The sequence below is a fragment of the Elephantulus edwardii genome, unplaced genomic scaffold (assembly GCF_000299155.1).
Source record: "Elephantulus edwardii isolate Elephantulus edwardi_28Jun2011 unplaced genomic scaffold, EleEdw1.0 scaffold00165, whole genome shotgun sequence".
Taxonomy (NCBI): Eukaryota; Metazoa; Chordata; class Mammalia; order Macroscelidea; family Macroscelididae; genus Elephantulus; species Elephantulus edwardii.
This window is the reverse complement of record NW_006399915.1, coordinates 1416619-1440094: the sequence shown is the minus strand read 5'-3', so window position 1 is coordinate 1440094 and position 23476 is coordinate 1416619.

Here is a 23476-nt window from a genome sequence, read left to right as displayed (position 1 = left end):
AGAGAGTTGATGCCTTTGAGCTGTAGTATTGGAGAAGAATGTTGAATATACCATGGACTGCTAGGAGAACAAATAGGTTCATCTTGGAGAAGGTAAAACCAGGCTGCTCCTTTGAGACAAGTGTTCTGAAGCTTCATATGACATACTTTAGATATGTTACAAGGAGGGACCGGTCATTGGAGAGGGACATCATGCTTGGGAATGTGGAGAGATGGCACAAGAGAGGAAGACCCTCGATGAGATGGATTGATTCAGTCACTCGGGCAATGGGGTAGGCGTGTCAGAGACAATAAGTTTGGCACAGGATAAAGAAGGGTTTAGGACTCTTGTACATAGGGTTGCTCTGAGTTGCAAGTGACTTGATGGCACAAAACGGCAACAATAAAACTATATTGTTATAGTAGTATGGTACAATTTTGCAATAAAGAAACCAATATCAATACATTACTAACTGAATTCTATAAATTACAATAAGGCTTAAACACTGAACTGTACAGTCCTGTGGGTTTTGACAAGTACATAACATCATGTGTCCATCATTCATCTCTGCAAATATTGAACAGTTTTATTTCCCTAAAAATCTTTTTGTACTCTACTTATTTTTCTCTTCTCTCCTACTTCTGAGTCTCTGGCAAACATTGAACTTGTTTTGTTTTAAGATAACTGTTAAAAAGACAACTGTAAGGATGGTGAAAGAAAGGGCAAAGTTCAGACATGTTCATAGAGTCTCTATGAGTTGTAGTAAATTCTACAGCAGAAGATAGTTTTGGTTTATACTTAAAGGTTTAATGACTATTGCTGACCAATAATTTTGGATGTCATCTAGTGTCAGTGGCTCCAAAAAGTCTGCATTCAAGGACTGGTATCTTCTGCATTGGGATAAAACACTTCTGTGTTCATGAAAAATTGAATAGAGGCACAAAAATGACCTTGCTGTGGTGAATTCTTGATAAGCTCGCTACATTACTTCAAGGACAAAGCTTGCCAAGGAACTCTTAGCAGTACAGTTAAGTTCTGTGGCCAAAGTTTCTGTCTATCATTTAAATATATATGTACATTTAGGTAAGACTTTGAAAGATTTTGAAATTTAGCCCTGGAAGAAACTTAAGTTAATATTCCATCTTATTTTATTGATGAGGAAATGGAAACTCAAAATTATTTAAATATCTATTTTTCCATTGAATGGCCATTCAGTGTACACAAGTTACAGATTTACTTCTGTTTGGACCCTGATGAAAAGCAAGTAAGTTATAGCATCTGATGGCAAAGAACTCAGTTTAAGTCTTAGAATGTTAGAGTTCTTTCCTTTATTGAAAAAGGGAGTAGAAGTGGATGTGTGATTATGGAAATTAGGTTGAGCCTAACTAGTGCTGAAGATCATTTGAAAAAAAAAATGACTAAAACAGACGAGCTCTGGTGGCCTAGTGGCAAGAAGCTGCACTGCAATCCCAGAGGTGAGCGGTTCAAATCCACCAAATGCTTTGCTGGAGAAGGAGAGACAATCTCCTCCTGTACCAGTCAGATCTGATTTGGTGGCGCGCGCGCGCACACACACACACAACAAAATTAAATTAAAAAATATAATATATTCCTAAAACAGTACATAGATAGGGAACAACCAGTTTAAGAAGGATTTAGAAGAGGCCATGGCACAAGGGATATTATTACTGATGTCAGATGGATCCTGGCTGAAAGTAGAGAATATTAGAAGAATGTCTATTTGTGCTTTATTGAATATGCAAATGCAGTTGACTGTATGAATTATAACAAGTTATGACTGACATTGAGAAGAATGGAAGTTCCAGAGCATTTAATTGTGCTCATGTGAAATCTATCCCTGGATCAGGAGGCTACTGTGCTAACAGAGTAGGGAAATGCTGCATGATTTAAAATTAAGAAGGGAATGTATCATGATTGTATTATCTCTCCATACCTACTGAAGTTTGTATGATGAGCAAATTATTTGAGAGACTGAACTCAATGAAGAGGAATGTGGCATCAGGATTGGAGGGAGACTCATCAATAACCTGCATTGTGCAGATGACACAACCTTGCTTGAAGAAAGTGAGGAGAACTTGAAACACTTGTAAAAGAACAAGGAATTTGGCTTTCAATTGAAATTACATCTCAAATTCAAGAAAATAAAGATTCTTAACACTGGACGAATAGGCAACATCATGATGGATGGACAAAGTTTGAAACTGTCAACAATTTCATCTAACTTAGATCTACAATTAACACCCTTGGTATCCACAGTCAGGAAATTAGGAGATACATTTCACCAGGAAAGTCTGCAATTAAGGACTTTCTCCAAATTATTAAGGAGTAATGATGTAATGTGCATCAGATTCAGGACATGGTCTTTTTAAAAATTTATTATTAATTTCAATGAAAACTTACAGATACTTTGGATTTCCATTCATTCATTGTTGCACTTTTCTCCCCTCCCAACCCTTCCCCCTAGTACACTACCCTCTTGGAAAAGTAAAAGAAAAATTCTTTCATTGTTTTACAATCCCTCCCCCCAGGTCCATTCCACTATGCAGACTTCGCTCTGGACTCCCAGGCCATGGTCTTTCCAATCACTTGCTATGCATCTGAGAACTGGACAATGAATAGGAATGACAGAAGAATTGATGCCTCTGAGCTATGGTGTTAGAGAAGAGCACTTAACATCCCATGAATGGCCTAAAGAACAAGCAAATGTATCTTGGAGGAGGTGCAGCTGGAGTACTCTTTGGAGGCAAGATGATGAAGCTTTGCTTCACATACTTCAGGTAAGTCGCTAGGGGGTGCTATTCCTTGGAGAGGGACATGATCTTAGAAGGGTGGAAGGCTGACCAAGGAAAAGAAGACTGGGTGGATTGACACAGTGACTGCTGCAAGGGGCTCTAATATGTCAGGAAGTGTGAAGATGGCACAGGATAGAACAGGGTTCAGATCCACTGCTTATAGGGTCACTATGAGTCAATAATGGCAGGTCTTTTGTTCATAGGGTCGCTATGAGTCATGCTCAACTCAATGACAATCAACAACAACAATTAATAGTACTATGAATCAGCATCTAACATCAACAACAGATCCTTCAAAAGTGTACACTCTATTACCTTGCCATACTATTTTGATAGTCTTCAAAAGGACAACATTTTACCAGGGTTAATGCTCAGAAGGTAGGATAGTATAGAAACATTAATGGAAACAAGAATCACAAAGAGCAAGGAGGAAGAGTGCTATTACCATGTTGAGATTGTAATTAATGTCATAAAACAAAATGTGAATGAATGGTTGAATGGAAAAGAAATTTACTCTGTTAACATTATTAAAAATACAATAAAGAGTAAAAAACCCCCAAATCATGAGGCTATTCTGTGTAGCAGGCTCAGAATAGTATAGAATGAAGAAAATAGACAAGGTCTCTACCCTCACTGACTTTACAGTCCAGTGTAAGAATAGTAAAAAAGTATATAAACAAGCAAATAAATCACAAAGTTATAATTTATGGTATTAAACAGGATGAAGGGAGGGATAACTATCTTTTGGGCTCTACTTAGAAGCTTTCTCTGAGAAGATGTCTTTACAGAATGCTAAGACCAGATGATGTGAAGGAACAGTCAGTACTGGAGGGAGATTTGGTGTTCATAGTGTAATTGGGAGAACAATGCCAAAGCAGGTAGAGTTTCAAGGGCCATAGAATAGAGGCGAGTTCAAGGTGAAGAGCAATGGGAAACTGTTGAGGGTTCTTAGCAGCAGGAGTGAGATGATGTGTGGGTTTTTCAAAACAATGCTCTGCCTATTTAATGGAGAATATTTCATAAGGGAGAAATCATAGATATGAAAGACATATCCAGTAAGGAGATTCTTTTAGTTGAGATGAGAGCCTTGTAAGTAGTTGATAATAGCAGTGGTGAAGAACAGTACATGGGTTGATATATATTTATAGAAACTACATACCAGGACTTGTTTAATGACTGAATGTGGGAAATGAAAGAGGTTATCAAACATGATAATCAACTTTAAAATGCTAGTTAAAATACTGGATAAAACATGGTGGTAATTGTTGCATTTACTTATATATGAAGGCTGATTAGGACCTCTTTATGTATCATATAATAAAAGGATTGCACTGCCTCCTTAACCACAGTAAAATAAAAATGAAACCAATATTACTATGTTGTTAGTGCCACTGAGTTGAAAAGAACTCATAGTGACCCTATGAACAGCGGATCTGAACATTACTCTATCCTTACCACCCTGTTCCAGAGATGGGGATTTCTGATATACTTGATCCTATTGCAGTCTATGCTTCAATCCATCTTGTTAAGGGCCTTCCACTCCTTTGCCAACCCTCTATACTTGCAAGCATGATATTTCTTTCCAAAGAATGGCTTCCCCTAGCAATATGCCCAAAATATGTGAGATGAAGTTTCACTATCCTTGTTTCCAAGAAGTAGTCTGGCTGCATTTTTCCCAAGACATATTTGTTCTTTTGGCAGTCCATGGTGTGTTCAGTACTCTTCTCCAATCCCACAACTCAAAGGCATTGATTCTTCTATTATCCTTATTGTCCAGCAATGCTCAGCTGCCTAGCAAGTAACTTGAAAAACCATGGCCTGAATTAGGTGTACCGTAGTCTTCAAACTGATATCATTGTTCTTCAGTAATTTGGAGAGATCCCTGACAGCAGACCTTTCCAATGAATTATGTCTCCTAATTTTTTGACTACTGGTACTTAAAGTGTTTGTTGATTTGGCATCCAACTAAGATGAAATCATTGAAAATGTCAATCTTTTTGCATTTATCATGATATTTTTTATACTAGAAACGAGGACTTTTTTCTTCTTTATGTTGAGATGTAATGCATATTGAAGGTTGTATTTTCTGATCTTCTAAAGCAAGCTTTTCAAGTCTTCCTCACTTTCTCCAAGCAAGATTGCATCATCTGCATTAACACAGGTTGTTGATGAATCTTCCTCCAATCCTGATACCACATTTTACTTCATAAAGTCCAGCTTCTCAAATTATTTGCTCAGCATACAAGTAGAATAGGCATGATTAAAGTATTTAACAATACTAAGTCCACATTAATGTAAAGATATCTAATCAAAACTCAATTTGAAGGCTATGTATTTTAAAACAATTATGATTTTTAATTAATTTTTTATTTGAGTGATAATTTACAAATCGTATGGATTATTTACTCAATCATCCATACACATTTTGAAAAGCTATAAAACATTAAAATCTATCTTTAAAAGATCTTTTGAGGTGGTGCCTTTTTACAGGTGCTTTATCCACAAGCTCAATTTTTTATTTTGGATGTGTTGCATTTAAGATGTAAGCAAACCTGCTAAGAGGATGTCAAATAGTTGAATATAGAAATGTGAAAGTCCAGAGACTGGCACTGATATATAAATTTTGGAGTTGTCAGCATATAGTTATAAAGGTCACATAAATAGATGAGATCACCCAATGAGTATGCTAAAAGAACAGAAGAAAGACTGGTGAACTCCTAAAATTTAGATGAGGAGCAGGCAAAGGAGAATGAAAGAGAGCCAGAGAGCAGAAGATAACTTTAGAGAAGCTAATGGAATAGTTTAAAAATGAGAGGGTGGACAGTTGTGTGTGCGCTTCCAAGTGATCAAGTCCAATGATGTCAGAGAAGCAGAGGTCATTGGCTATCTTAGCACAAAGGAGTTCTAGGTTATTGATGAGAATGACTCACAATGAGAAATTAATAGAAGGCAAAGAAGTAGAAACTATATGTGTAGAAAATATTTTTGACCAATTTTGTTTCTGGAACTGTAGAGTGAATTGGGGTAGTAACTAGAAGGAATTAATGGGTCAAGAGTGTTTCTTTTTAAGGGTGAATGGTAATAATAGCACATCTCTGTATGAGAAGAATGATCTAACAGAGATAACAACTTTGTTGATGCAAGAGAGAGGGGATGACTGAAGAAACTTGAAGCAGTAACAGGGGTGGGATTCGGAATAGGAGTGATGCAAACGATAAAGGCATTTGAGAGAGAGAGAGAGAGAGAGAAAGTACCTTATCATCATCTTCATCATCATCATCTTTGTATTTCCTTACCAATATCTTTGTATGGAACCTTTTTTAAAAAAAATCATACTGGTTTATTTACAAAGTTCATATACATAGTTTTTCACACTGGATCTTTCCTATTTGCTTCATCCAGCACTTCCTCCACTCATAAGATTGTGTGACCCTATGATTAACTGCCCCCTCACCCATCCTTACCCCTCTGCTCTCCTCTACCCCTCCCATCAATTCTCGTACTTGTTCTACAATAATGGTCTCATACTATATTTGTCCTTATGAGACATAGTTAGTGGAATCATTTTCTTGACCAAAGCATCCATTTTGCCCTTTGAAATAAGACTGCTATAACATTAGTTAAATACAAGGAAGTCAGAGAGTCAAGTCGTTCACCTAAAGAAGAATAGAGAATTATTCCAAACACTTGCTCTTGGGTGGCAATGGGGAGACAACTATTTTGTGGGGAAAAGAAGAATAAGCCTTATGGTTTAGAGGAGATCTGAGGATGAGACAAGTTTCACAAGTCCTAAGATGTCATTTCTGCTACACTGAATTGGACTAATTCCAGTCTAGATTTAAAGGGAGTGGAATTGGATTTTATCTCTCAGTGGGATGAGAAACCATCACATTTTTACGATCTCTATGTTATCCTAGTCAGTTTTTAACCCCTCATGCGTATTTTTCAAGAAGGATCTAGAAGACTTTTTAAATTATGAAATGAACCCCATTTTTTTCTCACCTTTTTTATCCCTGGCATTGTAGATCGTATAGTCATCCGATTCAAAATGTCCCATGCCAAGCCATTTCACTTCGCCAATACCTACTATATCAATATTTATGTGTTCCATTTCTTTCTTAACAATGTCCAATTTTTCTACATTCATGCTTCTCACATTTCATGTTCCAATCACTACTGTCTGTTTACAGCTGTTCCTCCTTTGTGTTTCCATATCCGAGATCTCAGTCTCAATTGCCATGTCTGCTAGTCTAAGTGCTAGTCTAAGTGTACTTTATTGTAGGGTTTTCAAAAGCCTGTTATTTCAGAAGTGGATGGCCAATCCTACTTCCTAGTCTTTCTTAATTTGTGTTTGGTATTGTTGGGTGGGTTTTTTTGGTTTGTTTTATAATAGCATCTGCTGACAAGCATTTTATAGAAAAAAGCAGATGAAAGATAGTTACCTAATTAAAAAAAATGACTGATAGATTCAATACTGCTACCCATTCTTGCCACATGTATTTTGACCCACTCCTTTCCCTACTCCACCAACATCCCTTCCTACTTCCACCTACACCATTCAATCTCTCTTTCCCCGTGACCAGCCCTTGATATCCACAGTCAGCCCTCTTGGTAACAGCAGCCAAGAAATCAAGAAATTAGTTGCATTGGGAAAGTCATCGGTCAGGGACCTCTCCAGAGTAATAAAGAGCAACGACATCAGGCTGGAGACTAAGGTGTGCCTGATCCGGGCTATAGTCTTTGCAATTAGGTGCTATGCATTGGAGAGCTGGACAGTGACTAGGGATGATAGAGAATTGATACCTTTGAGCTGTGGTGCTGGAGAAGAGTGTTGAATATACCATGGACTACTAGGAGAACAAACAGGTTTGTCCTGGAAAGGGTGAAGCCAAATGCTCCTTGGAGTCAAGGATTATGAAGTAGGATCTGACCTACTTTGGCCATGTTGCAAGGAGGAACTGGTCCTTGAAGAGGGACATTATGTTCGGGAGAGTGGAGGGACAGGGCAGGTGAGGAAGACCCTCGATGAGATTGATCCATTCACTTTTTGGGGTAGTGTGAGTAGGTGTGTTGGAGACAATGAGGTTGGCACAAAATAGAGGAGGGTTTATGGCTCTTGTATGTAGGATCGCTATGAGTTGCAAGAGACTCAACGGCACATAACACAAAAACATCAGGGGTTTTAAATTTTATGATTTCTTGTAATTTTTATCCACTCTTCAATAAGGACTTTTAAAAAAGTGAGCATTTACATATCCTATTAGCTTTATTTCAGCCTTTTACATACATTTAATTTTATATTAATTACACTTAGTATAATTAATAGAGTGGTTTCCTCATGCCCAACTTGATATTACCTTTCCCTTCCCTCAAATTATCTATTCATTAATTTTTGCTTCCTTCTCTCCCCTTATCATCCCTATTAAACCTCAAAAACAAATTCCATCATTTTTAAATATATAAAATTTTTGTTTTACACTGGTTTACTTACAAAGTTTGTGTACATTGTTTTTCACACCAGATCTTTTCCCTTTCCTTTACCCCCACCATCCATCAAACCATGTGAAAGTCGGAATAAGTCCCCACCTCCTACCCATCCCCACTCCTCTCTGTTCCCCCCTCCTCACCGTGGATCCTTGTACACATTCTACAATAATGGTCTTATGCAGTATTTCTCCTTATGAGACTGAGTTAGTTCACTTAGCATATTGCTCTCCAGTCCCTACTAAATTAGGTAGTAATTTATAAAATCATTGCTCCTCTGTACTGCATAGTATTCCACTGTGTGAATGTACCATAATTTCTCAATCCATTCATTGTAGTTGGACATATGGGCTGTTTCCATATTCTTTTCTTTTTTCTTAAATTTTCTTAATTTTAATAAACATTTACAGAGATTTTGGGTTTTCATTCATTCATTGCTGCACTATTTTCTCTACTCTCCTCCCCAGTTTGTTCTTCTTTTTTTTCCCCCTTTGAAAGTCTGTTTTAATTGTCCAATTGCCACAGTGCTTGTCAAAGCCAGTTCTGCTTAATCTCCTTTGTCAGTGTGTCCTTTGCCATTTCCTATCACTCCTTCCTGAGAGAGACTTCACCCTGATTCATAAGGAAAAGGGGATTCTCTTAGCTACTTCCTGCTGTAAAGGGATGCTGTAGGTTTCAGGGTCAAGATCTTCTCTCACTACTCTAAAGGGCCCCTTTGGCAATAGGAAACACATAGACTATTATGGAGATTGATATTGGAATTTAGATGCACTGTTATCAATTGTGCTTAGCCGTGCATGTTCATATCCTTGAAGATATAACATGGAAGTGTTGCAGCCTAGAAGACAAAAATTTAACTAACAAGTTAAAAGTACATGAGTCAAAAATTGAAAAGCAGTAATATTCCACGTAGAGGCTCTAATAGTGGCACCAATCAAGTTACAGAGGGAAGGTAGTTCTTACAATGAAAGGCCTATTGACTAGCACTTTGTCTATTATAGTATAAAGGTTAGGGATCACAAGATGTAGAGGTTCAACTATGTCATTTATTGTTCTTAAGTCCTGGAGCAAATTCCATCTACCACTGGGTTGGTTGTTTTACTACTCGGAAGTCTGCATGCAAGGCAGAGGTGAAGTAAGGAACTGCTTACGAGGTTTTCCATCAATTCCAACAACTAAGAAATAGTGAGAAGAGTTAGGACCTCAGAAGGCTTTTAGGAGCAGATAGTAGGCTCTTGTGTCCAGGAGAAAACGAATATACTTACCAGTAATGTTAGTGCTTGCCCACAGTTCTTCTGGGAGGATCTAAATCATTGAAGTGTTTCCATATTCTTATGATTGCGAATTACACTGCTATGGACATTGGTGTACAAGTTTCTGTTTGTGCCTCAGTTCTCATTTTCTCAGGATATATTCCAAGCATTGGAATAGCTAGGTCATATGGAATTTCTATTTTCAGCTTTTTTGAGAAAAAGGCAAACTTCTTTCCAGAGTGGTTATACCATTTTACAATCCCACCAACAATGTATTAGAGTTCCTATCTCACCATATCCTCTCAAACATTTCTTTCTTGCAGCCCTGCTGAATGTTGCCACTGCTATTGTAGTAAGATGGTATCTCATGGTTTTGATTTGCATCTCTCATTGCCAATGATTTGGAGCATTTCTTCATGTGTCTGTTGTGCATCAGAATGTCCTCTTCTATGAAAAATCTTTCTATGTCTTTTGTCCATTTTGTAATTGGATTATCAGTATTTTTCTTCTAGAGGTCCAGAATATTCTGTAAACTTTTGTTGTAAGATCTTGAGCTCATGTGCTACAAATTCAAAGAACTATATTTTCTTATTGTTTTTGTTTTGTTTTTAGATTTATAGATATATATCTCCTAATGCCTCTTTAATTCTTAACTCTCTAAAACTTACCCACATCTAGATGTTCTATGGTGTGTGTGTGTGTGTGTGTGTGTGTGTGTGTGTGTATTTAGATTTTTAACGTTCTTTAATTTAAATAAAATTTTTATTTTCTACTTACAAAGTTTCTATACATTGTTTTCCACACAGGATCTTTCCCATTTCCTTTACCCACCCCTCCCTCCACCCATCAAATTATGTGACCCTATGATTAATCACATTGCCATGGGATATATTCTTACTTATGAAAAGAAATTTCAATATTTTATATAAGCAAATAGAGTAGCATCCGCAACAGGATGATCTTTCATATATAAATGTATATTTTTCTTATAGATTTTTGTTATTTTCTTTAAAACCCTTTCATCTCATAAGTATTGAACATGTTATTAGGAGGGATCAGTTTTTAGAGAAAGTCATCATACTGGGAAGAATAGAGTATTATACAAAAAAAGAAAGAATCTCAATGAGAAGTATTGACAATGTGAATGCAGCAATGGACTTTTAAAAAAATATTTTCTATTGGTTTGCTTACAAAGTTTGTATACATTGTGTTTCACACTATTCTTCATTCATATTGTGTTTTCATATAGTCATTCCCATTCATTATGCTTTATAAAAGTAATCACCATCGGACTATGGCCACCATTACTCTGTCTTCTCAGGTGCCTGAAGGATCTTTCCATTTCCTTTATCCCTTCCTTGTTGTTGTTGTTATGTGCCATCGAGTCGTTTCCGACTCATAGCGACCCTATGCACAACAGCCCTAAACCCTGCTCTATCCTGTGCCAACCTCACCGCCTCTGACACACCCATCCCGATTACCCCAGTCACCGAATCAATCCATCTCATAGAGGGTCTTCCCCTCCTGCGCTGTCCCTCCACCCTCCCAAGCGTGATGTGCCTCTCCAAGGACCCGTCCCTCCTGGCAACATGTCCAAAGTATGTCAGACGAAGCCCCAGAATCTTTGCCTCCAAGGAGTAGCTTGGTTTAATCCTCTCCAAGATGAATCTGTTTGTTTTCCTGGCAGTCCATGGTACCTTCTCTAGCACCACAGCTCAAAACCATCCACTCTCCTTCTGTCCTCCCTAGTCATTGTTCAACTCTCTGATGCATAACAAGCGATTGCAAATACCATGACCTGTATCAGGCGCACCTTAGTCTCCAGAGAGACACTGTTGTTCTTCCTGAGTACTTTTGAGAGGTCTCTAATGGCAGACTTTCCCATCGCGATACGCTTTTTTGATTTCCTGACTGCTGGTACCAAGAGTGTTGACTGTGGAGCCGAGCAAAGTATCCCTTCCTTACCCACCAAATTGTGCAACCCTGTGATTTTACCCCTACCCATTCTAACTCCTCTACTCCCACCCTTCCCCCCTTTGGGTCCCCATACATGTTTTCCTTCTATTTTTATAATAACGGTCTTACACAGTCCTTGTCCTTATGAGACGGAGTTAGTTCACTCAGCGTAATGCTCTCTGTTCTCACAACTTACGTAGTAATTTTCAAAATTGGTGCCCCTGAGTATATTGCTGCACAGTGTTCCATTATGTGAATGTACCACAATTTCTCAATCCAGCAATGGAGTTTCAGGCATGGGGGAGATTGTGAAGCAGTGTAGGATGGGCTAAAGTTCTTTTTTTTAAAGTTACTTTTATTTTATATTGGTTTACATACAAAATTCATATACATTGTGTTTCATTTTTACACATTGCATTTCACACATTTTTCTATTCACATTGTGCTTCATATGATCATCCCCATATATTGTCTTATAAAAGTAATCACCATTAAAAAAAATAAAAAAAGTAATCACCATTGACACATACCCACCATTACTCTGCCTTTTCAGTCCCCACAGGATTTTTCTAATTCCTTCACCCCTTTTCTTTGCCTGCCAAACTCTGTTACTTCATTAGGGAAAAGTTCTTATCTATTGTCCACAGGATTACTATGAGTCATAGTCAATCCAGTGGCACCTAATAACAACAAGGAAAAGAATGAGTCTCTGGGTGGTACAAGTAACATGATCACTGCTAACTGAAAGTCTGGCTTTTTAGGTCCACAAAGAGGCACATCACAAGAAAGACCTAATAAGCTAGTAATCTAGTTCCAAAAACCAAAAACCAACTATTAAAATTTTTGTTCTGGACTATGATACATCTTAATCTGAGTGGACATCTAGGGATGGTAAATGCAGATATGGAACTAAGAAAAAAGAAAAAAATTCTTTTTTTTAAAAATAATTATTTATTTTATGTATGTACCGTCAAATTGGATCTGACTGGTACAGGAGGCGATTGTTCCTCCTTCTTCAGCAGAGCATCTGGTGGATTTGAACCACGCACCTCTGGGATTGCAGTGCAGTTTCCTGCCACTAGGTCACCAGAGCTCACCGAAAGAAAAAAAAAAAGTCTCTTGTGCAGGCTGTGACTCAGCTGATATCATTGAGAGTTTATTCCAATTCATGCAAACTGGTTACTGGCTAAACAAAGAGAATAGAGATACATTGGCCAGGTACATAATCCTTGCTTTTCTAATTAAACTTAAACTCACTGAATCTCTCAAATAAAAGCAAAAATGTTTGACTTTTAAAGATTCCTTGATATCCAAGGAGGAAAAGAAAAACTCTAGTTTAAAAAATGTTAAGATGGAAGCAATTTTCTGCTTTTTGCAAATATTCTGAACTTAGAGTAACAACAAATAAAAAAATAAAAGTGATCCATACACTTTGCAGCATTCTAGATAGGTTAAATGTCTGAAATGAAGGACAGGGGAAAGTGTATTAAAGAGTTGTGAACAAATAATACCCTATGTACATCTTGCAGCCTTAAGTATAAATCATCACATTGGCATAAATTGCCAAATTATAATTACATAGACACATGGAGGGTTGCATTCTGATAAATGCACATAAATAAACTAATATCCTGTCAAATCACCTTCAACTCTGCCAGGAAGATATTGAAGGTCGCTCTTGCACTTGAGGAGTTGGAACAAATTACAATACCTGGTGTTAAGGGGGATTAAGAAGAAAAAAAAAGTTCCTTCTTCTGCCTGTGTGTAGGATGGGGATAGAGCATCATTTTGACAGGGTGCCCAAAAGTATTTCAGGGCCCCTGCCAGTTTTCAATGTTTAATGGAGAAGTTAATTGGAAGATAAAAATTACCTAGAGGCATTTATAAATTTAGATGACATAATTATTTTTGTCAGGATCCTGAAAAAAACAGAGCAAAAACTACAAGTTCAATAAGACAGGGTTGGTGAAATCCCTTGGTAAGTACCAATGCTTACAGCTCTTTGTGAATTATGATGGTTAAAGTCACAGCAGAGAGTGGACACTGTTCTTGATTTAACAATACTGGTTACTACTAATTTCATAAAATCAAAGCATTTTTTTAATATTAGGCATGACCAGATGAGATTGTGAAGCACTGTACACCCAATCAAGAGAGGTACATTACAGGGTAGGTCACAGGCCACCCTTGTGACCTCCCTAACTTTTCAGTAATTGCTGTTTTTGAAGTCTATATGTAACCAGGCAGCTGGGAATGCTAACATAGCCTTCCTTGGTTCTGCTATGCCTTTGTGACCTATCCTGTTGTATTGACTCTAACTCAAGATGACCCATGCACCACAAATGCAACAAACACTGCGTATATTATATCATCTTCATGATCATTGCTGTATTTAAATTCATCATCCTAGCCACTGTATCATGGCTTTCAAACTAGGGAGTACATCTTCCAGCATTCTAGTGGCCAACATTCTGTTATAACTGGTAGGATTTTCCTAGCCTAAAATTTGGAAGCAGACTAATAGTCCTTTCTTCCTAGTTTGTCTTAGTCTGGAAACCCAGCTGAAATCTGTTCACCATAGCTGACCTTGCTGACATTTGAAATATGAGTGGCATAGCTTCCAGGATCATAGCAACACACAAGTCCTTATGGTTTTACAGGTTGACAGATGGGTTGTGGTTATTACCTGTACAGTTATTAAACTCAAAGATCAAGAGTTGTTCTGCATAGCCAAAGAGGAGAAACATAAACCAATAGCTATTGTCTGTTGGATTGTAACCTTTTAAATTACTCACAAAATAATATTTTGTGGCCCTAAAATAACCATGACTGACAAATTTCAGTAATATGTAAGCTAGTAGCTTTTGAAGTGTGGAATGACAGCAGTGTTGTTAATATGTGTCATTGAGTCAAATATGACTAATAGCGACCCTATGAACAATAGATCACAAACCTGTCCTATCGTGTATCATCCTTATCATCTCTGACATACTTGGGTCTATTGTTCCAGTCAGTGCATCAGTCCATCTCATTGAGGTCCTCCTGTCTTTTTCTGACCCTCTACTTTTCTAAGCATGTTGTTCCTTTCCAAGGAATGGTCCGTCCTAGCAACATGTACAAAGTGTGTGAGACAGAACTTCACCATTCTTGCTGCTAAGAAGCACTCTGGCTGCATTTTCTCCAAGACATGTCTGTTGGTTTTTTGGCACTCCACAGAGTATTCAGTACTCTTATCTAGTACCACAACTCAAAGGCACTAATTCTCCTTCTGCCATCTTTATTCATTGTCCAGTTTTCAGATGCATAGGAAGTGACTGAAAAGAACCATGTCCTGAATAAGGTGCACCAGTACATTCTCTTTCGTGCTCACTTGTGCTAATCTTGAGCAATAGGTTCTAATGTGTCAGAGATGATGAAGATGGCACAGGATAGAATAAAGTTTGTTCAGGCCAGTTGTTCATAGGGTTGCTATGAGTCATACTCAACACCAACACCAACATGCCCAACTAGCTGCTTTGATGGTGGTTGACCTAGCTAATACAATCTTCGCAATTATTATAAGTTTCAGCATCAAGCTATGTGGATGCACTTCCTACAGTGATGTATTGTGAAGGACCCTGTATAAAGGATTGTTAAAGTGCTGCTCAAGAAGAGGTCAAGGCAATTTATGACTCTGAAGGAACAAAAGATCATCTTAAAAGAGTTATGACCAAAATCTGGGAGCTTTTTCTACCTCTCAAATTCAGTGCTAGCAATGATTTACTAGCTTGTTCAAGACAAGAGAAGAGTGGAGAAAAGCAACAAGAAGTTCTAGTTCATCTTTAGAGTCCCCAAACTTTTCCTGCAAAAAAATGGGGCAAACTAGAACATAAAAATGGTAGCTATAGCCCAATGGTGCTTAATTTTATGAAACACAATGACAATGATTGTATGAAACATAATGTCAATGAAGGAAAGTGTAAGGAGAGGAAATGTACATAATTTTAAAAAATTGGACTGCACAATGCCACTGTTGTAAAGCAGGACTGACATCGCGGTTGGGAAGAACCTAAGAAGAGAGGGAATAAATAATGTATACCGCATTGAAACAGATGAGGGAGAGAACTGTTTGAAAGGAATATCTAATTAGGTATTATTTTCATGACAAGAGTCCAGAATAAGAGCTGCATGGTGGAGTGGACTGGGCGGGGTAAGGGGGTAGGGAGGGATAGTATAATGAAAGGTTGGGGTTATTTTGTTGTTTTACTTTTCAAAGAGAAAAAAACAGCTGGGGGGAGGGGTGGGCAGGGAGGAAAATGAACAACAATGTATGAATGGAATACAAAGTCTCTATAAACTTTCCATTAAAATTTCAATAAACAAAATACAATAAACAATTTTAAAAAATTAGTTTCATTGACTACTGTCCAAGAGCAATCTAAACAGGCTCCTTGTTTTTGTTTGTTCCTTTTTAAAAAAAAATTACAGAAGCATTTTTATATATATTGTAGTAAATTGGAAAATGAAGGCCTATGGAATTAAAATTTTACTCTTCTTCTACCTAGATATTGTCTTTAGTAACACCTTAGTTTCTATTCTCTCAGAATGTTCTCTGTTTGTTTACAGACAGACTGATAGATACACATGCATACATACAAGCATGTGTATATGTGAAAAATGCACTCACATTGTTTAGCATCAGCATTACATTTTATTTAGAAATAGTTTCAAACTCACAGAAAAGTTGCAGAAATAACAAAATACTTTAACCAGATTCACCTATTCTTAATCATATGACTTTATTTGCTTTATCATTTGTACTAGATCCCTTTCTGATTTTTTTCTCCTCACCAAAACAAATTGATGCTAAGTTTTAAATATTATGGCTCTTGTTTGTAAACATTTCTGAGTATAATATTTCTGGTGTGAAGATATCTAGATGGGAAGTAGGGTAGTGATAGGAAGCTGTGTTGTAATCCCAAAGACACACAGTTCAAATTCACCAGCTGCTGCTCAGGAAAAAGACGGACAATTTCCTCCCATGTTATTAAACTGCCTCTGAAAACTTGCAGGAGGTTCAGCTGTGGTTCAGTTCTGATTTGGTATTATGCAGCAACAAAAACAACAGATAGAATGTAACAGATAATTGGGGAAGGAAAGTACTTTAATACTAGTCTAGAATTGAGGAAATAAGGCAGAAGATATTAAATCCCAAAGCAAATTTTACACTCAATACATTTAACAAGAAGCCTACCTATTTTAGCTGCTTTCCTGGAGACTCTTCAAAGCAAGATACCACTGAAATGAAATGCATGGATTTTTATGATGTTGAACCCTGTAATCTGATCCATTTGCCCGTTTTTCTACAAGCTATCTTTCAATCTATATGCAGAACAGATCATTGGAAGGCTGAGCTCTATGAGGAGAAATGTGGCACTAGGATTGAAAGAAGGATCATTAACATCCTGCGTTAGGCAGATGACACAACCGTGCTTGCTGAAACTGAGGAGGACTTGAGGCGTTTGCTGCAGAAGGTCAAGGACTGTAGTCTTCAATATAGATTGAAGTTCAACATCAAGAAAACCAAGATTCTTACCACTAGACCAATTGGCAGCTTCATGATAGATGGTGAAGGGATTGAAATTGTTAACAACTTCAGCTTGTTTGGTTCCATATGAACACTCTTGGCACAGGAGTCAGGAAATCAAAATACAAATTGTATTGAGAAAGTCTGCTGCCAGAGACCTCTCTAGAGTACTGAAGACCAACAGTGTCAGTCTGGAGACTGAGGTGCATCTGATCCAGGCCATGGTCTTTGCAATTACTTGTTATGTATCAGAGAGCTGCACAATAACTAAGAATAGTAAAAGGATTGATGCTTTTGAATTGTTCCTCTCCCAAATTTGGGCGATACATTATTCTGGTCATTGTGTGTGTGTGTGTGTGTGTGTATGTTGTTGTTATATGCCATCGAGTCGTTTGTGACTCATAGCGACCCTATGTACAACAGCCCTAAACCCTGCTCTATGCTGTGCCAATCGCATTGCCTCTGACACACCCATCCAATATATATATATATATACACACACACACACACACACACACTTTCATATTTTTATTAGTCTTTTCCCCAAAGTAGTTCTGGACTGCTCTATCTAAAGATTTGATCTTCTTCTATAATATGGTATGGATTCAAGTATATTCTCCAAAGAGATATGTTGACATTCTAATCTCCAGAGCCTGCAACTGTGACATCTTTTGGGAAAAAGTTTGTACAAATTTGATCAATTTTAAATGAAAATGGGCTCTAATAGAAAATGACTGATTTATTCCTAAGAATAAGAGAAGAGACACAGAGACTGACAGACAGAGCACCGTGTGATCATGGAAACAAAGATAAGATTGATACACCTAAAAGAAAAAAAAAACCCAAATCTCTATAGGCAAAGGAATGCTGACAATAGTTGACAACTCCAGAAATTAAGAGAAATACATGGAACATATTCTCCTTTCAGTCTTGAGTGAATACATAGCTCTGCTAATGGGATTGTAGACTTCCAGATATCAGAGCTGTAAAGAAGAAATTTTTGTTCTCTTTTGTCATCCAATTTGTGATGATCCGTTATGACAGTTTTTGAAAACTAACGAAAGAAACAAAGAAACACCAACCAGTTGTCATTAAATTGTTTTGACCGCGTATGTCAGAGTAGAACTGTAATCAGTAGAGTGTTTTGTGTTTTTGTTTGTTTGTTTGTTATGTTTTATTATGTCTGGTGGGTCACTATGGGGTCTCTCAGACCTTCTTGGCAGCTGCCCTCATGGCGGCCAGGACGTTGCTGAGTTCTTCTCATTTCCTATTGATGCTAGATGTGTCCCCCCACCTTTTCCTGATGAACTTGAGGGGCCACTTGTTCTTGGAGACTTTGAGTGGGTCCATGGTGTAGCGCTCCTAGGGTACGAAGCCACAATCCTCCAGGATCATGTCCCTCCCAGGCTTGGTGTACTTCCCGAGGTGCTTGCTCCTGCAGTTGTTCTCCGCTTGCTCACGTTCGTGGTTCTTTGTGGCCCTTGTTGAGGCCCATGGACATGGGGTAGCACACAGACATGGCTGCTGTACTTCTACGACTGCTGCAGCAGAAGGGTCAATAGAGTTGTCATTTACTTATTTTTGAAAGCAATTCACAGGTAGGTTTGGTTTTTTTTTTTTTCTTCCAAAGTACCTATGTAAGATGGACTCAAACCTCTAATTTTTGAGTTGGCAATTGAATATGTTAACCACTGGATTACCCAGAGGCTCTCTGAAATTTAGTACGTACATGTTAAAATCCTTCTCCCTATCTTATTTTTCTCTTCTCAGTACTCAATATCAACAACAACACATCAATGATAGGGTATCTAATTACTAATTGTGCTTCTTATCAAGTATTTCTCTTTCTTCTCAACAAGAACATTGCTAACTGAATGAAAGAATGAAAGGAGAGAGAATTATATCAAAACATTTACATTTGGAAGAACTTTATAAGATCACCACAATGAATTCTCACACCTGATAGTCAACACTCACTTGTTACATTTTAAAGGATCAGAAAAACCTTTTCAGAGTAATTAATTTTGAAATGCCAAGTTGTTGTTTTTGTGTTTGGGTTTTTTTTTTAACCTACCTAAAGAAACAAAATTTATTAGGGTACTATCACCTAAATTAAAGGCACAAGTCTGACAAAAAGGGGAATTTAATGCTTTAATTTTAGCTAAGAGAAAAAGTAATCTATCAAATTTGAGTTTTCATAACAACGGCTCCCATGTTAGATTTTTATTTCCAATACTTCCGACTAATTAGCATAATGATAGGTGTGAGAATAATTTCTTAATTGTTCTGACATCTATTTGCATAATGTATTTTCCTCCCAGGCATAGTCAATTGAATTAATTCATATTATTTGTCATCAGATTCAATCTCTAGAAAATGGCCTGTATCAACATAGGCTTCTTTACCCATTATTTATATGGAGCTATTGTTTATTTCTTAAAACAGGAGAGAATAATGGACGATTTTACAAAAGAGGGTCATCAACTAAAAGTCTGTGCAATACAGTTCCTCAAATAAGTGAGAACTTACAACCTGGCTCACAGAGATAAAGCAATTTCTGTCTATTGGGATGGCACTATGGGCCTCACTATGAAATTCGACTGTTCTATGAAAGTAATCTCACAGTCTCTTAAAATGCTGATTATTTTTTTTTAAGAAAAATTAAGTAGGGACATTTGAAGTCACCTATTCCAGTCACTATAAAGAGAGAGAACAAAGAAAAATCATGGATGTCAGAAGAAAGCCTGAAAAACTAGAGAGCGAGAAGCCAAAACAATGAGAGGAGATGTTGAAGTAAAAGAGCTAAATAGAAGATTTCAAAGGAAGCTTGAAAAGACAAAGCAAACTATTGTAACGGAACATACAGATACCAAGAATTGGAGAATAAAGAGAAAAGAACTCATTCAGCATTTCTCAGATTGCAAAACTGAGAAACAAATCCAACCATCAAGTTGCACTACTTAGAGTTTTGGGTTTGTTTTTTTTTTTGCCAAATTTTGAATGAACCAGAAAGCCTCAAAAGAAGATGGAGGGAATATACAGAATCATTGTACAAAAAGAACTGGCTGACACTGAAATATTTCAGAAAATATATTATCAAGAGCCACTGGTAAGGAAGGAAAGAGTTCAAACTGCACAGAAGATATTGGCAATGTGCAACAATGAATGAATGGAAATCCAAAGCCTCTGTAAATTTTTACTGAAATTAATAATAAATTTAAATTTAGAAAAAAACCTTTAAGTTAGAGTAAGAATGGCAATGGATTTAAAACTGCTCATGCTAATAACACTATATCGTGGCATGGAGGAGGAATAGTGGAACTGTATCCCCATTTACAATATTCTTCTTACCAAAACCATTTATGGAAAATAGGAACTGCAGTGGAACATGTATCTCTGGAATGGAAATGATCATATTGTTAATATTTCTAGCCTTAAGCTTAAAAGATTATAATGTTCAAAATGATTTGTTATATACTTGTTTAAATTTTTCCCTCTTTTAACAACTGGGATCTAGTGGGAAAAGACCAGAGAATGGCCAAAATTATTGGGGCAGCTATTGCTGCCAGTTTAGGGCCTGTGTCAGGAAAAGGAAGTCTTACTCATAAACAGTGCCACCAAAAGGTAATAAAGGAGGTCAGAATTTCTTCCACTGTGGAAAGCTGGGCCACTTCAGTAGACAGTGTCACAGATGAGAGCCACAGATAGGCAAGGGAGTAGAGAGGAAGCTCCCACTCACTTGCTTTAAGTGTGGATCACAAGGACACTTGGCCAAGGGTGGCCCACATCTGGTCCTCATGGCTGACAGGACTGACAGGCCCCAGCTTCCAGCTGGAAACAAAGGAGGACGCTTCAATGATTTAGATCCTCCCAGAAGAGCTGTGGGTGAGCATTGACATTACTGGTAAGTATATTCGTTTTCTCCTGAACACAAGAGCCTACTAATTGGTCCTAAAAGCCTTCTGTTGGAATTGACGGAAAACCCCATAAGCAGTTCCTTACTTCACCTCTGCCTTGCATGCGGACTTCCAAGCTGTAAAACAAACAAACAAACAAAAACAACAATCCAGTGGTAGATGGAATTTGGTCCAGGACTTAAGAACAATAAATGATGTAGTTGAACCTCTACGTCTTGTGGTTCCTAACTTTTATACTATAATAGACAATGTGCTAGTCAATAAGCCTTTTATTTTAAGAACTACCTTTCCTCTGTAACTTGATTTGTTCCACTGTTCAAACCTCTACTTAGAATATTATTGCTTTTAATTTTTGACTCATGTACTTTTAACTCGTTAGTTAAATTTGTGTCTTCTAGGCTGCAACACTTCCATGATTCATCTTCAAGGATATGAACATGTATGGCTAAGCACAGTTGCTAACAGTGCATCTAAATTCCAAAATCAATCTCCACAGTAGTCTACGTGTTTCCTATTGCCAAAGGGGCCCTTTAGAGTAGTGAGAGAAGATCTTGACCCTGAAACCTACAGCATCCCTTTTCAGCAGGAAGTAGCTAAGAGAATATGCTGTCCCCTTTTCCTTATGAATCATGGTGAAGTCTCTCTCAGGGAGGAGTGATAGGGAATGACAAAGGACACACTGACGAAGGAGATTAATCAGAACTGGCTTTGACAAGCACTGTGGCAATGGGACAATTAAAACAGACTTTCAAGGGGGGGGAAAAAAGAGGAACGAACTGGGGAGGAGGGTAGAGAAAATAGTGCAATAATGAATGAATGGAAACCCAAAATATCTGTAAATGTTCATTAAAATTAATAAAATTTAATGAAAAAAAGAAAAAAATAACTAGATAAAAAAAGAATATATTGGCAAAAAAAAGACCCCAGTTATCAGTGGAATACCAATTGTCATGTTTCACATGACAGATGCAACCCTGGATGTACTCACAGTCTATGCCAGGGAATTTGAAGGACAATTGCCTCAGCTACTTATTGAAAGAGATCCTATTCCCAGGAAATGCGATCCAATGGAGTGAGGAAATTATCTAACAATATTATATGCAAGCAAAAATACTGCTGAAGGTCATTCAAAGACATCTAAAATAGTAAATAGACAGGGCACTTCCAGAAGTTCAAGTTGGAGTCAGAAGAGATCGTGGCACCAGGAATATCATTGCTGATGTTAGTTGGATATTGGCTGAGAGCAGAAAATACCAGAAGTATAGCAGAATAATTTTCACTTTATTGATTATGGAAAGACATTTGACTGTGTGGATTATAACAAATTATGGCTAACATCGAGAAGAATGGGAACCCCAGAACACTTAACGGTGCTCATGTGAAACCTATACCTAGATCAAGAAGCTGTTGTGAAAACAGAGCAAGGGAACACTACATGGTTTAAAATTAAGAAAGATGTGCATCAGAGTTGCATTTTTTCTCCACACCAATTCAACCTGTATACTGAGCAAAGTATTACAATTGCTAAACTCTCTGAAAAAGAATGTGGAGTCAAGACTGAAAGAAGACTCATCAATAAGTTTTGGTATGTTTTGCTTTCTGAAAGTGAGGAGAAACTGAAAAACTTACTGCAGAACATCAAACACTGCAGCTATATGAGCTGCATCTCAAAGTCAAGAAAACAAAAATTCTAACCACAAAAATAGCAATTTTCCCCATGATACATAGAGAAAAGTTTGAAATTGTTGATGACTTCACCTTACTTGAATCCACCGTCAATACACTTGGTACCAGCCGGGAGAAGATCAGGAAATGTCTTTCACTGGGAAAATCTCTCCAAATTATTGAGGAGCAATGATATTAGTTTGAGGACCAAGGTGCACCTGATTCCGGTTATGTTTTTTCAACCACTTGCTATACATCTGAGAGCTGGACAATGAATAAGGCTATTGTTGCTGTTAGATCCTGCAGAATCTCGTACAACCCATAGCTATCCTATGAATAACAGATCTGAACTGTGTCCTATCATGTGCCATTGTCATATTTCCAGACTCATAAAACCCATTGCAGCAGTAACTGTGTCAATGCACTGGTGAGAGTTTTCCTTTCTTTCACCAACCCACTGCCTTTCTGAGCATCATGCTCTTTTCAAGGAAGAGCCCCTCCTAGCAAATTACCCAAAGTATGTGAGACAAAGCTTTATCATCTTTGTCTCCAAGGAGCACTCTGGTTGCAATTTCTCTAACACATATTTGTTCATTTGACAGTATATGGAATATTCAGTACTCTTTTCCAACACCGCAGCTCAAAGGCATCAGTTCTTTCTTTGTCATCCTTATTCATTGTCTAGCTCAAAGATTCAAAGTGAATGATCAGGAATACTATGGCCTGAATAAGATACATGTTAGTCTTCAAACTGATACCATTACTCCTAAATAAGTTGGACAAGTCCCTACCTGCTGACTTTTCCAGTGCACTGTGTTTCCTGGTGTCCTGACTGCTGGTTCC